Source organism: Zootermopsis nevadensis, unplaced genomic scaffold (genome assembly GCF_977971745.1).
Source record: "Zootermopsis nevadensis isolate Lab colony 2312 unplaced genomic scaffold, Znev_1.0 Znev_ptg000061l, whole genome shotgun sequence".
Lineage (NCBI taxonomy): Eukaryota > Metazoa > Arthropoda > Insecta > Blattodea > Termopsidae > Zootermopsis > Zootermopsis nevadensis.
In genome coordinates this window covers 7,061,448-7,078,900 of record NW_028259192.1, presented here as the reverse complement: position 1 = coordinate 7,078,900, position 17,453 = coordinate 7,061,448, and the positions used below count along the sequence as shown (strand labels likewise).

The 17,453-nt window shown below is 40.7% G+C and overlaps 1 protein-coding gene across 3 annotated transcripts in view; it reads right to left on the bottom strand.

Annotated features, from left to right (window-relative positions):
• raw (NDT-like domain-containing protein raw) overlaps positions 1-17,453 on the bottom strand; it is a 312,695-nt gene that overhangs the window by 281,256 nt on the left and 13,986 nt on the right. Inside the window, exon 1 of one of the 3 annotated variants that reach the window (XM_087340757.1) lies at positions 15,214-15,329. The exons of 1 other annotated variant lie outside the window; for it this stretch is intronic. The gene's annotated coding sequence lies outside the window, so the exon portion shown is untranslated. Of the gene's footprint in view, positions 1-12,966; positions 12,984-15,213; positions 15,330-17,453 lie in introns of those variants that run through there. One more of the 3 variants, XM_022075350.2, reaches the window with a different exon arrangement.

Sequence of the window (17,453 nt, the reverse complement as noted above, 5' to 3'; positions counted from 1 at the left end):
GTAAAACTGTAAACAGGTTTGTTATCTCGTCCCGTTTCCATTGTTCTATGAAACTTTAATACAAATTATATAAACCTAACAGTAATATATTACTATCAAATGTTAACAAGAAAAATCCAATATGACCTTGAACCGAATGAAGAGGCGCTGCCAAGGGTTTTCAAGTCCCAGACAGACGCATGGAATCAGCATGTTACAAGCGTATTTCTGTCAACAACATACGATAGACCACGCCAGTTTAACATCCACGTTTCATTCACTTGTGGCCCGAGAATCGAATATAAAATCCAGAATTTTGTATACTGATTTCCGCATAAGGTCGTTATTTACCCTGACCACTCCAGGCGACCATTTCGAGCAATTACAATCAATAATTATTCCTCGGGATTTAGAAAAATACAAATTTCGGGATTTTGAACGATGAAATCCTCTATACACTATCAGTTCATTGGTTTACATACCTTATCACTTACAATAAATATTTATAATTTCCTTCCAGAAACATCAGTTTTCTTGTATTACGAGTAATTTAAATAAGATAAGTTATTTCCTTATTTCTTTTGGTACCATATGCACAATGCCAAATGGACTTAATGTCCATTCCTTAGAGGACGAACTGCATGTAGTCTACATTATACTGTCAATACACAAATTTCCCAGACTGAGCGCCTTTTAGTCTGTACGTTGGACTGTCCAAACCAAAATTTCTCGTACCTTATTAGCCCCCACGCAAACGACACAGTACAGTTCACAACTCCGTTGGACACAGAGCTTCCATTGTAATGCTGTCAAATGGAGGTGCATTGGAGTCGTAGGCAGTACTATGTCATTTTTCTGGGGGCTGCAAAACTAAAGGAAAATTCAGTTTGAACAGTTTGTGGGAATGCCTTGTTTGCACACTGTCTCTTGCAAGATAAAACGTTGCAACCGCCCAGTCCGAGTTCAAACCCGGAACAAACCAGCTCTCACACCCAAAGAAAACACCTTTACCTTAAAGAAACAAAATTAAACGACAATTCACTGCTATCTCATTCTTCTACACGCGTGCTTGACACGATATTTACCGTTTATTAAAAGTATTGTCGTTCTTCTAAAGCCGATGACTGGCTTATGAATGGTCTAGTGTTCGTTAGACCGAGGCATCTGATGTCAAATAATTTTAGTCACAAAATGTGACTCATTTGTGTTAAAAAAAATTCAATTTCAAAACGTTTTTTGCATTTCACATATGATATGAGATATGTAATGTCGGCTTTGTAGATCAGTTCAGTACGGAAAACTTTCAATCTCTCGAGGCTAACAAGATAGGTTGCGAACTACGAATGCCACTGTTACGAATCTGAAGTTCTAAACGTGTTTTCTCTGACAGGTTCTAAAACAGCACCTCAAGATAAGCCATAACGTCTAGCAACATTTTTCCCAATTCTCAAATTATAGCTACCGTTACATTTCCGATTAAACAATAAAGGCCCTCCTGGAAAGGTCGTTATATGAAGAAATAAATACACACATAATTTTTCAAATCGCCATTTATCATAACTACCCGGTTTTTAACGTGCAAGGCAACTCAAAAATAAATTAACACTTTTCATATGTTTTTGTACACAACGGAAGGAACCAATTAGAGAAGAATGTAAATCAGTTTATACCTGGTGTAAGCAGTTCGAAAATAAAGGTTATATCTGCGAGGGGAAAAGTCCAGGCCGCTAGTGCAAACCTTTCAGCTCAGCCCACGAAAGGCAAATAACAGAGGTAGCTGGGAGATGAATTTGCCTCAGACTTGTACGGTCTCCGGAAGCATTTACTTTGACAGCTTACATGTTGCAGTGAGTGCAGATAGTAAGCATTTCTGCACCATAACAGGAAGTTACATCGCGTATAGCAGGCATACTGAATGTAACGTCGTCATGTGTAGCAGCCATATTGAAAATTAAATTTGGTTGGAATAACCTGTTCCACAAAACCAACGTACAGGAGCCATACTGGAAGTGGCGTCAAAGTTAGATTCCAAGCACCTCAGGAAAAGCACAAGTGACGCAATAAATCGGAAGTGACGTCATCAGCCACGTTATGCGTCGAGACCGCCACGCCACCAATCCATCAGACTTCTACGCGGTGATCGTTTTCAGTGGTATAACCTTCATACCAAGTTTAGTGAAAAATGGAACTATTCGTTCCAACGTTGGAAAGGGGGGGGGGGGCAGAGAGCCGATCATACACCAGTAATGCATTTGCATTTGTTGTATTTATATATTTATTTATTTACTGTTTATCGTAAGACGCTGCCAGTAACTCAGATGATAGGCCTTTTGCATCGAATCATAAGAATGCTATGAAGATTGCTGTCACCTGGATTGTTACGCCGTGTAGTCTGGTAGAACTTTATCGACGTTTCAGAGATTCCTGCTGCCTCCATCATCAGGGCCACTCATCAACCTGATGACGTAGGCAGCAAATACCTATGAAACGTAGGTGAACTTCTACGAGACTACTCGGCACAAGACAGCCATCTTCATATTCGAGGCCGTGATAACCTGAAATCTCACGACAAGAATACTGATGAATAGTTAATTGGACAAGATAGGGAAGGAAGTGGTCATGGTTCATTTTAAGGTACTAACCCGGTATTTGCCCGTGGGACTGAGGAAATCTGCGAGAAAACTCAGTCAGAATAGCGGTCTGTGGACCGAGATTTGAACTCAGGAACTTTCAAATACAAATCAGGAGTGCTAACAAGTATGCCGTGACGATCGGTTTGCAATTTGTTCTGATCGTTATGAAAGAAAGTAAATTTATTCGCGTTCAGATATACATAAAATATCGTAACAGAAGAGCATTATTATTCGCTTCTTATTATGCATGATCATGCCTGTTTATAAATTATTTCTGAAACAAGCAAACTTGTTTGACACTTGTATCTATATATTCTTCCATTGACTCCACCTGACCTTTGTGGGGCAGAGGTTACACATTCATACTACAAGAAGCATGACATTAATACGCTTAATATGCACTCCACGTAATGTTTCATACTTAAACATAGGATTGTTCAAAATCGAGTAGCGATGTTAGGTCAGGTGCGATATATTACAAAATCCAAGTTTCACAATGTAACTAGTTAACAAATAACTGGATATAATTTTTAAGGTTTTTCTTGTACTTAAACATGATTTCAGTGAGAGTTGCATGTCCTATGCAGCCATTGATGTAGTAAATCTCTATTACATATCGATTTATCTACGATCGAAATGCGTGTCTCTTGTATAATACACACATTAGTGAAATGCTTTCCGTCAATCAATTCAGAGTCTTTATCGCCTCGTCTTACTAACAAATAAAAATCTCTCTTAGCCTACTGTCTAAAAAGGAAGGGCTACTTTGGCCTTCGAGAAAGGAACACAAAATGAAGATATTTGCGTACAAGGCGCGCGGTCCTACAAGAACGGGTACCCAAAGTTGAGAAAATTGAACGAGGCACTTCTTCCGCTTAGATGTTAGTGTGGTCAAAGAAATGGGACACAATGCATGAAAGAAACTGCTAGGAAGACCGAAACGTAGATGGGTCAACATTATAACGGATTTTAGGAAAACATATTATGATGATGTGAACTAGACTGAACTAGCTCATGTAGAAGTCCAATGGCGGGACTTTCGGTGACGGTGGTGAAATTTCAGGGTCCATAAGAACTGAATGAATAGTTAAATAGTCGAGGTCACAATTTCATGAGCTGTAAAAAGAATGTCGTCAGTCAACGTTTCTCAGAGCAATATGTACCATTCCAACATTCTTATAGCTTTAGACTCAGTCTCCGGGTTATTTTTTCATCGTCGAAGACAAAACTTAAATTTGCCAAATGTAACCTTAGAGATCGATTCTGAACTGTTCTGACAATGGCGTAGTACAATCTGAATTGCAGGATTTGAGGTTTTCACTGCGGTGAGTCTGAAGATGGCTGTCGCTGACTCATCCCCTTGATTATGGAGGAGTAAGGACCTTTGAAACGTCGGTATACTTCTACCAGACTACACGGCGCCAACAACCCAGAAGACCTAATTACCACGTTAAAGATTCTCTACTTCAGTCTTGTTAAAACTAAATGCCATCAACATTACAGAAAACATGTTCACTGCATAATTGAAAATGAGGTGAAGGTTGGCAAGTTTATACAAGAAGATCGATCTGTAGAAGGTCACACAAATCTTCGCTAGGAGGTGGCTGCAGTCCAGCTGCTTGAACCCTGGCATAGACCTACATCGCCCACAACAGCTGACGGCCAGATCACTACATAACTCAAAGATGCGCTTGTGACACGATGATCCAATCTTCATTGCGCGCCACTGGTAATAAACCATGTAGGCCTGCTTCCTTCTTTAGCCGTTGCACCAACGTCTTTCATCATCTCATCAACCACTGGTTACAAACTATCGATTAGTGTTTCATATTAAAGTGGCTATGTATGTAACTGTGTAAAATGAAACATGACATTAAAGGTTACACATAACTCTCCAACTCAGGCACCTCATTCCTCATTTCAAGAACCTAAACAAACTTATTTTTCGCTTCTGAGATAGGATATAATAAAAAAAGAAACAGAGTCCAATGCACATTCTTCACATATTTTAAAAGTGACTTAAGAAATTCAAGTGCAACTAAAATTCAACAGATTGACCACATACTTTTCAACTTTTAATTTTGTGTTCTAAAAAACCTAAATAATAAAGGATAATAAAGTAAAGTAAAGTTTGTCCCACTATACGCCATGTAGGCGTTTGGGGTGAGTGGAGGTATAGCTCCTCTCTTCCTTGACCTCGGCACTAGATGGGGGTGAGTGGTCAGCATCACGCCCCGGCCGGCTTTACCCCCGGGAAAGGACCCCGGTACCCATTGAACAGGAGGCTGGGTGGGCCCCAGAGCCGGTCTGGACGCAGAGACTAGAGGAAAAATCCTCTGCCCCCGTCGGGGATCGAACCCCGGTCGTCCAGCCCGTAGCTAGTCACTATACTGACTGAGCTATCCCGGCTCATAATATAGGATAATAAATGGATTAAATAAGACTGCAATAGACTCCAAAGAATATTTAATTTAAAAATTTGTTTAAAAGGAGATAATAACCTTAATTTCAAAGGTATGTATACACATGCTTTTCGAATTTAAGTTCATAAGCCAACTACTGTCACCACAGCAGTTACAATATACATTTATGAAATAAACTCAGACAGTCAGGCTTAGGATTTAACTCGGTGTGAACAGAGTTTTTATTTTATAATTCGACACCTGTATGTCGCAGACAGTCAACAGCCGTATAGTTTATTAAATATCTGAGAGGCACTACTTAATCCTTTGCTCACGACTTCATACACAATACTACATGTGCCGTAACGTGTCTGTTCACTGGTTGGCCTGGCATAAAGAACCTACCCCTTGCAATACGATAACCCAACTTACAAAGCGGTGCGTTTGGTTGCCTGCCACCAGGAATCAAATCCTGATACGTAAGATGTACAGACTGTTCCGCTTAAAACGCAACCCTTAACAACAGCAATATTTGTAAGCTTCGGTGGCAAAAATATAACAAGATTGTTTGTTATTTCCAATGGCGCTACAGCCCAAGATCGGGCCGGCCTCCTCCCATGTGAGGGGTTTCCTTGTCTTTGAAGTGTGCATTTGTGAGTAGTGAGTGACCAGACCACTGCCTCTGCACAATTTCTACTCAATCCTGATCTGACTGCTAGAGCCATCTAGCAGAGAATCAGGAGAGACCTGTGTGAGAAATAACCGCTGAATTATGCTTACGAAACATCTCGTTCATGCTCGTAAAGTTCTTTTATATGCCGTAAATCTACGACATGGGACCGTGACTTTACTTCCCCTCCGAAGGAAGTTGTGCTACCCTTAAAAATCCATCGACTCGGCCAGGATTGAACCCGCGAACCTTGGGTCCACTGGCGAGCAAGCTAACCACTAGTCCACCGAGGGCGACAACATAACAAGACTAAGGAACTGTTTTTGTGTGTGTATTTGTAGGTTTAAAGAAGCATCAGCTTCCAGGGCTATAATCGCCTATCTAGTAATAACTTACAATCAGTGGGCCTTAAGAAAACCGGTATGTAAACGTATAGTTATTGCAGCGTTTATTTGTGGGAAGAACTTAGAGAAAAGCTTTAAAGTAGTTAATTTTCATTCCCTCCAAGCTTCGTGGGTTATTGGAACAGATTAAATTCTTTCTTAGGGAAATCTCCAGAAAAAGGTCTGTAGACCGCATGCGCAAAAGGTAACGCCCAACAATGCGCTCACCATAGAATTGTTCCAGTAAAACATGCCAATCGCGCTAGTGCTTCTTCAACTTTGCAGATCGTCTCACCTGTCAATATTATCCCACGCCGGGCATGTTTCCAGTCGCATACACTTTGTGTGTCCCGAAATTTTATTACAGTCCGTGAACTGCTGTCCTGTTCGGTACTTCCTTTTTAGGAAACACGATGCCGAATGCCTCAAGGACAACAGCAAAAGATTTCGATACGAAGTAATGTTTTAGAATAAACACACGTTCTGCTCGCTTTTGCTCAAATTCCGTGAACAGCGGCCAAGAAGCTAGGGTGGCCATGGCCCGAGGCACTCGCCTTTCACAATACAATAAATCTGGCTACGATAGAAGTTTTAAAATACTCGATACATGCAAGACAGCACAAATAACAGAGTTTTATAAGAAACTTATGTGTGACAATATCCAATTTTATCATCTTATTTCACCAAGTCTCTGTCCTCGTGGCATTCATCTAGACACTGACGGATTTGCTCAACGCAATTGAAAAGTTATTGGCCTAGCTGTCGCTTGTTTATCGGATGCAAGTTCAGCTTCACAGAAAGCAAGGCTTTCACCCTAGACGGCTGAGAAGTCCTCTAAGAGTCAAAAGCTGTTACTTTCGGAACTTCTGCTATAATGATTGTAACGCTCAAGTCAAAACTATGTAAATTCTGTTAACAAAAAACTTAATTCATTCCGTACCGTGCAGGTATTCCATTTTATAAATCGTATTACACAAACCATCTCCACAATTGAACACTGCGTGATGTGCGTTTCGGCTAATATTTAACCATCTTACAGTACTTCCTATTATAGTCACACATCAAAACTGTCAAATCGTAGTTTGTAATGTCTTATTAAAATATATGATAAAAGTCTACAATGTGTATAACATTTTTTCACAGTTTTTTTGCGCGTCTCGTTGCCAGGATTCTGCCTGAACGCAGAACGAGAATCTCTCCATGGGGCGGAATCCTCAAGACGTTCCCCACAAACGTAAGATTTCCACGAAAAATGAACATTAATCTACAACCTCCAAATGGATGTAAACTGTTGCTAAGAATGAACAGCACATTGGGCGTGAGGTTAGAAAAATTCAGACCCATCTCGAAGTATAAATAAAAGGATATGGGACAGAAACTGATTAATAGTCAAAATTCGCTGTCAAATGGTCCTCGTGTTCGAGAAGCGTCGACTCGAATCTCAGCTCGGAGACTTCTATGTTCTGCGCGGGCCATCGTGGTTTTCCTCAGTCCATCAAAGCAAATGCCGGGATAGTAGGATAAGATCGATTATTTCCGAGTCCTTTCAATTCTTACATTTTGCAAGCATCCTTCCTTTTAACAAAACAGGTTCAAAAAAAAATAAACAACAACTGAAACTTCGAAGATTTCTGTCTTCTGGGTTATTGCGCTGTGTAGTCTGGTCGATGTTAACCAACGTTTCAGAGGTCATACTGCCTCCGTCATCAGGGCCTGATGACGGAGGCAGTATGACCTCTGAAACGTTGGTTAACATCGACCAGACTACACAGCGCAATAACCCAGAAGACAGAAATCTTCATACTCACCGCTGTGAGAACCTCAAGTCTTACAACTGAAACTTCAATTCCCACTATACTTACGCCGTGGCTGTCCTTGAAGGACCTTGGACGCCTCACACATAGGAGATTTATTAATCTATTTAAAAAATGACAGGACCCTTTGGACGAGTGATCAGCCGATGCAAGCTTTGTACCTAAACAGAACAGCACAACACAAACATCCATGCCTCGAGCGGGATTCAAACCCACGATTCAATTTTCCGAGCGATCAAGGTCCACGCCCCAGACTACGCGGCCACTGTGACCAATCCACTTCAACTGCACATTTAAAACAAAACAAAACACGTGGTAAATGAATGTGTGTGTGAGAACGACAGACGAAGGGTAAATCGGCGAATCCTTCCGACACAGATAGAGTAAACGTTCACCCCGATTAATGGACAGATGAATTCCCAGAATTCAACCAGGATCCACACTACTAGAACACGTCACTTCTGAATTTGCCTCAGTAAGCACACAGTACTAGATGTTGCTTAAATGGCAAGGTCTACCACTTCTACATAGCTATTATGAACATATGTCTGGTCGTGATTACCAGCAAACAGAAGCAAATTGTTTTAAGACTGATAATGCAACTGAATTAAATTCTGAACTCATCACGACGGGCCAGTTTACGCCTTACGAACTTTAATTTCACCGATTAATCCCATTTGCAACACACCTAGTCATTATACTAGAAATATTAATCGATTAGCTAAATATTAAAATATCACAGAAACACCTCTAGTGAAGACATCAGTGAACAATCCCACATCTTGATAAATGTAATAGGTTATGGCGATGGTGTGTTTCAATAAGCTAGACTGTTATTTTGGATAGCCGTCACAGCGGCCGCGCGGTCTGAGGCGTGGGCCTTGTGCCGCTTGGACACTGTGATCGTGGGTTCGAATCCCACTCGAGGCATGGACGTTTGTCCGCGTCTCTCTGTGCTGTGCTGTCCTGTGTACAGGTAGAGACCTTGCGATGGACTGATCCCTCGTCCAAGGATTCCTACCAACTGTTTATAGATCAGAGCGAACGAAAAGATGGGACCCGCAGTGCTCAGGCACTGAAAAACGGGTCGCCTAAGTATCCTGAGTAAGTTATTTTGGACACTGTCAATCGACTTGGTTATTTGTTAAAACACATACTTTCGGAAACTAGACGTCTCCGTCATCAGGCGAAGATTGGTGAGAGAGGTGTCTACATTGATGTGTCACTTGGACAGATAGAGATTGATCCAGTGATGGAGACTAGCTCTGTCTCAGGGACCCGCCAGCGTAGGCATCCTTCTCTCCCGCCTTCGCCTAAAGACCGAGACAGCTCCAATCTATTCATCGATTCAGATGGAAATGGTTTATTACCAGTGATATCAAATGTTTACTTTTAGTCTAAGAACATCCAGATCGTCCCGAAAGATATACACACAATGCTGAGGTATGTAATGGTTCTGTGTATACATATTTTTGGGACACCTGTATTTTAATGACCTGTAAGTTTATCAAGGACGGCGCATCACGTACTGGAATTATTTACCGTCGTTGACAGTTATGATAAATGAAAAACGAAGATGTGATGAACGGCATGGTAATGGTACGACCCCCAGAACGAGCTTTCCGTCCATAACACCACACACTGATCGACAGTACATCGAACCTCGGCGCAGATGCATGACTCTGTTATTTCACCAATGCAGTGTAATGAGAAGGTTGTTTGACGGCATGATGAACTATGAATACTGAAGAGAAGAAACAAATCTTCTCTGAATATTAACAGCAATATTCTAGCAAAGATCACTGTCATTAATACACTATCATCCATCGTCTTAAACTGACATTCGATTAAAATCAATTCTATGCAGTTTTTACAAGTGTTCCAACCTACGTTTCACAAAAGCCACGTATCAGATCAACACACAAGAACACTGCCTAAATGAACTGTTCATAACCGCTGGAAGTTAAGAAGGATACCACCCACATCTGTAATATAAGCGCGCGATTAAAGGAAGAAGTTCTGGAAAGAACTCCTGACGTCCACTTTTCTTTAAATGTTTCCATCTGTACAGAGGTTTTGGTGGAACTTACAAATTTTAAGTCAGTTATACAATTAGTGACCTATCTTTCTGAGCATTCTCATCTAGGTACAACATGTACTATGCACCTTCCGTGCTTATTTCAAACTGTGTTTAAAAACTGCATCAATAAAGGCGCTTACTTTTCAAAATTCCATCAACATCAAAATATCAGGACCTTTAATTAAATAACGTTAATTTTTCTTCTAACCAAGGAACTGGCATTGTTACCATGCATGTGATGTTGACGTCAAGAAATTAAAACGTATCGACTTGGGATGGCCTCCAACAGCGCTGTGCCCATACCGAGGATTCCGATTATCGGGAAATTGTTTTTACATTACGAGACATACATGCACGTAGTCCTACATTGTAATATGTTATACATTCCGCAACAAATACAGAAAGTAAAATGAAAGTTATCGCAGTCCATGATCGTAATACACACTGATATAAAATCTCAGTGGGAAAAAAGTGAGACTGTAAGTATCAATAAACAGATACTAAGAATTCAGAAAACACCACGAGGTAATCGACCGTGACATGGACGTAATTTCTCAACACAAATGCAAACTTCCTGATTCATGTAATGTGAATTAGGCCTGTTTGCACAGCACATGCTTCAAAATCATTAGACATAAAAGTCTAGCTGTTGTTTTGTCGTGTAAATTTGAAAGATGGTCACAAATGGCGCCACTCGTCTTCATAAACGATATATATAAAATGATAGATCTGCTCCAGCTATTAATGCTTTAAAGTGACCTCAACCACAGGATTTTTCCAGCAATATTCTTCCCAGCTACTTTAACAAATACTCTAATTATTCATTACGGTACAGGAAACCTAAATACAGAGTGTCCCAGAAAGGTGCATGCACACATTCAATGAATGAAATAAGGGCATTTTAACAAACTAAACCATTTCATACGTCAACATCGGCACTTATTGAATTAGTGAATCTGTTGCAGGTGTTCAAAATGACAACCGTTAGCTTCGTGTCATAGTTGGCAGGTGTGAGAAACTGACCGATAAGCAACCACCAAAGTTGCAGCTGGAGTGGTAGCACAAGGCCATTCAATTTCTTCCCGGGGCTCTTGAAGCATTCCTGACTTTCTACTGTACGCCGCGTCCTTCAAGTAACGCCATAAGAAAAAGTCAGGTGGGGTTAAACTTGGCGAACATGGGGGAGGGGGTGCTCAACAGATCCTCTGCTTCTTATCCATCGGTCGGGAAAAGTGTTATCATGACAGGTCCTAACATCACGATGGTAATGCCCCGCCCTGTTGATATCACATGTCCTAAACGCCATAACTAACTAACGAGATGGTTTACCGAACCCGAAGGTTCATCACAGAATTAAGAAAAGCCCTCCACCGGACCCTGTCCTGGGCCAACAAAATCCAGTCGCCTTCAACTTCTATCTCCCATAGATCCCGCCTGACATTATCCTCCCATCTACGTCTAGGTCTCCCCAGCGGTCTCTTCCCCTCAGGCTTCCCAACCAATATTCGGTGCACAACTCTTGTCCCATTCATGCGCGCTACATGTCCCGCCCATCTCATTCTTCTCGACTTAATCACCCTGACAATACCGGGGGGGGGGGGAGTATAAATTTTTAAGCTCATTATTATGCAGTTTTCTCCATACCCCGTCCTCTTATTTCCTAGGCCCAAATATCCTCCTCAACACCCTGTTCTCCATACAGGTGACAAAACTCAATCGACCCTCTACCATTTTGCATCACGGGAAAAGACATTACGGTGCCGCTGTTAAGTGTAGACCACACTGGGTTCCCATCGTAAACACGACATACGAAGATTGATAACAGGATTAATATTCCGCTTTATAATGTGCATGCATATTTTTGGGACACTCTGTAGACTATTATAGGAAGACAAATTAAGCCATAATTGACGTCATCAAGCGTTGCCTTTACCTCATTTCTGAAGGTCAAGTATACAGCGAATAATTTGTGTCACAGCAGGTCGAGGTCACGGACCATGGTGTCACAGTAGCTGTTAATAGCATCAGGTTCCATGAATACAAGACACGACCTTTGACGCGCAGATCTCTTTCAGGACTACGGAGTTGGTGGAAACGAGTAGTAAACACCATGACACATTTGCACACCTACTTTAAAGTCATTCAATATTTGTATGGTAAAGCAATTCTTATAATCATTTTATTTGGAAGCAGAATGAAACGTACTGTCATTGACATTTTACACATTACGTGTTCTTCCGAGAGACTGCCTTAACCCTTTGAGGCCGAAGCTCGTCTAAATATTATTTAAGAATTCAGTCCGTACCGGGAAGAAAACACAGCACTTCACCATTACAAATGTCAACTGGTTAACGCTGTTTAAGGAAATAATCGCTGTTTACACTGAGAACAATACGAAACCCATACATACAAAACGCAGAGTTATTAAGTGTGTAAAGCAGGTGGTACGTATAGTTACCACTGGGTCTTAAAGGGTTAAAAGTAAGACTGATACGGTAAGAACTCGCGGGTAACGAGGTTGAGAGTCATTGGTGTACGAAAGTCACAAATGGCCTGGTTTAGTACGTCACCAATTTATTTTTAATTTGAATTCTGATAACATAATTTCTTATGCCCAATAATGTATTCATGTTAAAATACCCTGGATTTTTATATTAAATGTCCACTTCTTTTTCAGACTGTAATCACAATGGGCAAATGCGTTATGGATTTAAAAGTAGATATACAACTACAGTATTTTTAAAGCAGCAAGTATAAAACGTCCATATTATCCGTTAATAACATGCATTATTTTAGTCATCACTCATATCACGTTACAGGCACGATAATAAATAAAAAAACATCTGAAAAATCTCCTCAGAAAGTGTCCAATGCTCAAGTTTATCACTAGCATTTTCTGGAAGAACTCTGAACAAATGAAAGATTGCTTCGCTTCGTGGTTTTCAGCTAATACACAATCTATAACCAACAAGTGCGTAGATAAACGGCTCGTTCGAACGACTTACCAAACAATTATCTTGGATACGGCATATTAAGCTGCCTGCTAGCACGCCGCATCGATTTCTGCCAACTGCGAGAAAGTAACTGTCCAACATTTTTAATCGCTCTTCACTCACCGGTCCGTCAGTACTTTTTACTTGAAACACAACCATCGTTTACAAAACGCTTGTACCAAACAAAAATCGATGGTAAACTTGGTGAATTTCTAACGTACTTATGCCTGAACTATAGTTCCACTGAAAACAACTGATTTCGTTTCATAAATGGCCAACATACAAAATGTATTTTCTAGACCGGACGCCATTTTTCGATACTGACGAATGCAGCTATACCTAGCGGCCACTGTGTGCAACAGGCTGCAGACTAGGCGCCAAAATGAAACTTTTTGGGTCAATATTTCCCAATCGGCATAAATTTCAACTGTCTTAAACGTTCTCTGAATAATGAAAGATTAGAATCGTAAATATCATGCATGGACACCAATGTCCATTGGGGCCCTACTAACACGCGACCAAGTTTTGCATACACAAGAGAAAACATATTTTATACATTTTAAACCTCGACTTTGTCAACAGCGAACCAATATGAGTTTAAAACGAGGGCTGTACAATCAAAATATTGCAAATACACGATGTAATACGAAACATCATGTTTTTGTACATTATCTTACGGTAAAGTTCCTGAACACACTCACAGAAACCCAGTACGATCAAGCACACGTTTTTCTACATGCTCGGGGGTTTGGTTGGGAATACGAATGACTATGGAGAAGTAGCGCGAAATCCTTCCGCATCGTCCATTCTCACGGTTTTGTGATTTAAACTAGCAGCAAGACCCCCAAAATGTCTCATCGCCTATCTTTATTGGTTATACAGTACGTTCACTAATAAAACGGAACGTAAAAATCACATGTCTGTATCCGGCAGCAACTGCATGATTCACAGCCAATCGTTACAAGATTTTCCCGATACGAGTCACGCGTCGCTCCATGTTGTTTGTTTCTTGGCTCTACAGCCCAGTTGTGGGTCTTCGCCGCCTCCTTTTCAGAGGTTTCCTAGTCTTTGAAGCGTGCATTTGTGAGTAATGAGTGACAAGCCGACAAGCCCACTGCCTCTGTACAATCCTGATTTGTCTGCTAGAGCCATCTAGTAGTGAATGAGGAGAGACTTGGGTGAGAAATGACCGCTGAATTCTGCTTACGAAACATCTCATTCATGCTCGTAAGGTTCTCTTACATGCCGTAAATCTACGACATTGGACCGCCGGCTTTACTTTCCCTCCTAAGGAAGTTGTGCTACCCTTAAAAATCCATCGACCTCGGCCGGGTTTGAACCCGCGAACCTCGGGTCCAGCGGCGAGCACGCAACCACTAGTCCACGTGTCGCTCCATACAAACAATAAATTGAACTTACTTGTTATAAGAGATGCTAACAACGAAGTCCATGTGACAGCTGCGTTCTGGTTTTGTCAGTAAACTCAGTGCATTATTTACTCACTGGAACATAATTTACTCACAAACGAAATAATGTAATTAGCAAGTCAGTCGAATGGCAGATACGAAGTGTAACGATGTCAGACATGTAAGGACACTAACATGGTAATGATATGAAGTAAATTCAGAAACCTCTGAGAAATTACGAGTTTACAACTGACGCATTGTCTGAACGGTTGATTTGGGGATGCTTTCGAATAATTCGAATCATGCACCCCAACCACAATCGACACCTGTTGTACGATATTACTAAATTACGCGGAACATGTCCTCAATGCTAAACCCATAACACAATCTCTGCTACAGCACAACAAAACTTTCGGCACGATTATTTGGGAACACTGCCAACATAATAAACCACATGTTCTGGTAACATCCATTTCTCCACTCTAATCCACTTACTGTATTCCTATTATTTCAAAATAAAGTCTGCTGTCTGAGGAATGCTTATTAAGATATGCTCTAATGTAGATTCATGTAGCGGTGCACCCATCACCGGCAACACAAATATCCACAAATGTTTGAAAATAATTTCTATGAAAGAAAAGTACAGTCTACTCGCATTGGCAACCGGATCTGTATTAAATGTACTTTATTAGAGAACTATTAACAAGTTTTGTTACAACATTTAAGCTTCTGGGCTTTCCGCTGTACTATACCTGTTATATAGGCCTAGCTAGTAACACGTGTTGTGCAGATCGAAAAAAATCTTATATTTCTAAGAAACAGCAGAACGACTAAGAAAAATTGAGTCACATACCCTTCAAACAGACGCCACACCAGGAGATTGCTAAATGCACTTCAAATATAAGAAGCGGGCGAGTGACAAAAGACGAACTACGTGCGTTAAACACCAAAACGTTTGTCTAACCTGTTGTGACAAGTGTCAGAGAACGACTGTGGGAACACAGAAGAACGCTTTCAAAACCTACACCAATGCAAAATCTGCGCACGCTGTCAGGAGTCCCAACAGAGGGCAGAGACCGAGTGGGTGAAACAGATCAATGCTGAAACTGAAACTCTTGTGCGTCTACTCTATACACCAAGGGGAAGGCGTAGTAGTGCAGCAGGTAGAGGCGAAACACGATCCTTTCCACCTCTTTGCTTCTCGTGAAACTGCGTCTACAACGGCCGGTTCACACACAGACACTTCACCTACGGTTTCTGAACGCTATCACAAGTCCCTACGATTTACAAATAAAGCAGCAAACCACAATCATGATTCAGCTACCAAATTTCGTTACAGTTGGACGTTCCAGAATTTGTGCTCCAGCAACAAGGCAAAATTTACAATTTCAATTACGTACACTGACGCAAAAAAAAGTCGTATCTCTATCCGAAAAATATGTGATTTGCTTTATTCCAATTTGTTGTTGCATGGTGACAATTTTTTGCAAACTAAGAGCAACGCCGACATTCAACGTAATGTTGTAGACTTAAATGACAGTGTGTGAGATTTGCGGTTTTCATGATCATGAGAATGATGATGCTGTTTGTCTCGTTCTTGACGCCCTGCAGACCCGTTGGCACTTGCAACGTTTCGGAAAAAAAACATACAATTTCCATCTTCAGGGCTAAAGATGGAGACAACACGTTTCTCTGAAACGCTGGCCAACTACCACGGCACCAAAACCCAGAAAAACAGCATCATCATTAAATGACATTTCTCATAACAAATTCTAGGCATAAAACTGCAGATGGAGCCCAAGTTCACAGATACTTTGCGTCTTGTATAACGACCATTGCTTTATTCGGCAGTCTTTTACTGGCTACAAAAACTTGTAAGTGCAAAGTCATGTTTTACTTTACGAAAAGTCTGTAACTTCAGTTTGAACTGTTAACTAAGTTAGTTTATAAAAACTAGAAGCTATTCAGTGTAACCAACCCGAAAGCTTGAAAAGGTAATTTGTTTTAAGGACCAAGTTGGCAGTCTGCCCCAAAGATGAATTACAAACATATGTCAGAGTCTAAGGAAATTTGTATTCTTGAACCTAGTAGCTTACAATTGGAAAAAATTAGTTACATAAGTATCTAGGACTAACAAGTGTCCGTTTGAAATGACCAATTCAAAACAAGAAACCATAGAGGACGATTTATTTATATGAAAATCTGAACAGGAAGCAAGGAACCCTTGTGGATCATCACAAAACAATTTTCGTTTGACTTCTGTGAGAATCTGATGTGAAATTCACGTCATTCCACATTTCGGTAAAATTTACAAGTTCTAAATTACGATATACATATTAGTCAGCGGATAATACGTGAGTAGATCTTCGACTCTTCGTATCTAATTAATCAAGTTATACGTTCTCATACACTTGTTTACAGTAAACAGCAAGCTACTCTGGTTATCGCTAATTTCCACAAGTAACACTGAGAAGTACTATAACCTCGGCCATTAACATCCCTGTAGACAACTCCACATAAGCCAAGCTCCTCTGATTACAAATAATCTGTGCGGTTAATAGCGCTGTAGCCCAATTACCAATGATACCTTATCACATAATTATCTTTAGACTTATTTTCATATACTATCAAAATGTCCACACATTACCACATTACCTTGATTAATCCCATATCTTTAAGATAGCTGTGAACCCAGCTAGAACTAAACAGCAGCCATCATAGATTAATTACACCTCATGCAGCGGCACTATCAACCCCCTCCACCCACCCACGAACGGTAAAACTGAGATGCACAAAGGACTTCATGGAAAATACGGAGTTAATGCAACTAATGACTAATAAATATATATATAAAAAATTAGTATTGGTATTTAATGGCATGAGGTCGGCGTTCCTGGCTCAAAGTTGTCAGGGTGGTCGAACGACAAAGAATGCACGTCCTTGTACGATGCCATGACAGCTTCCACCTCGTTAAAATTTCAGGCATTTCTTAATGAAATGGCCAAACCCTCAAAAAAAAAAATTGATCGACTTTAGTCAACCTCTATCTGGAGGCCTTTCTTCGAGCACTGGTAGTCAGATGAGGGCCTGCGC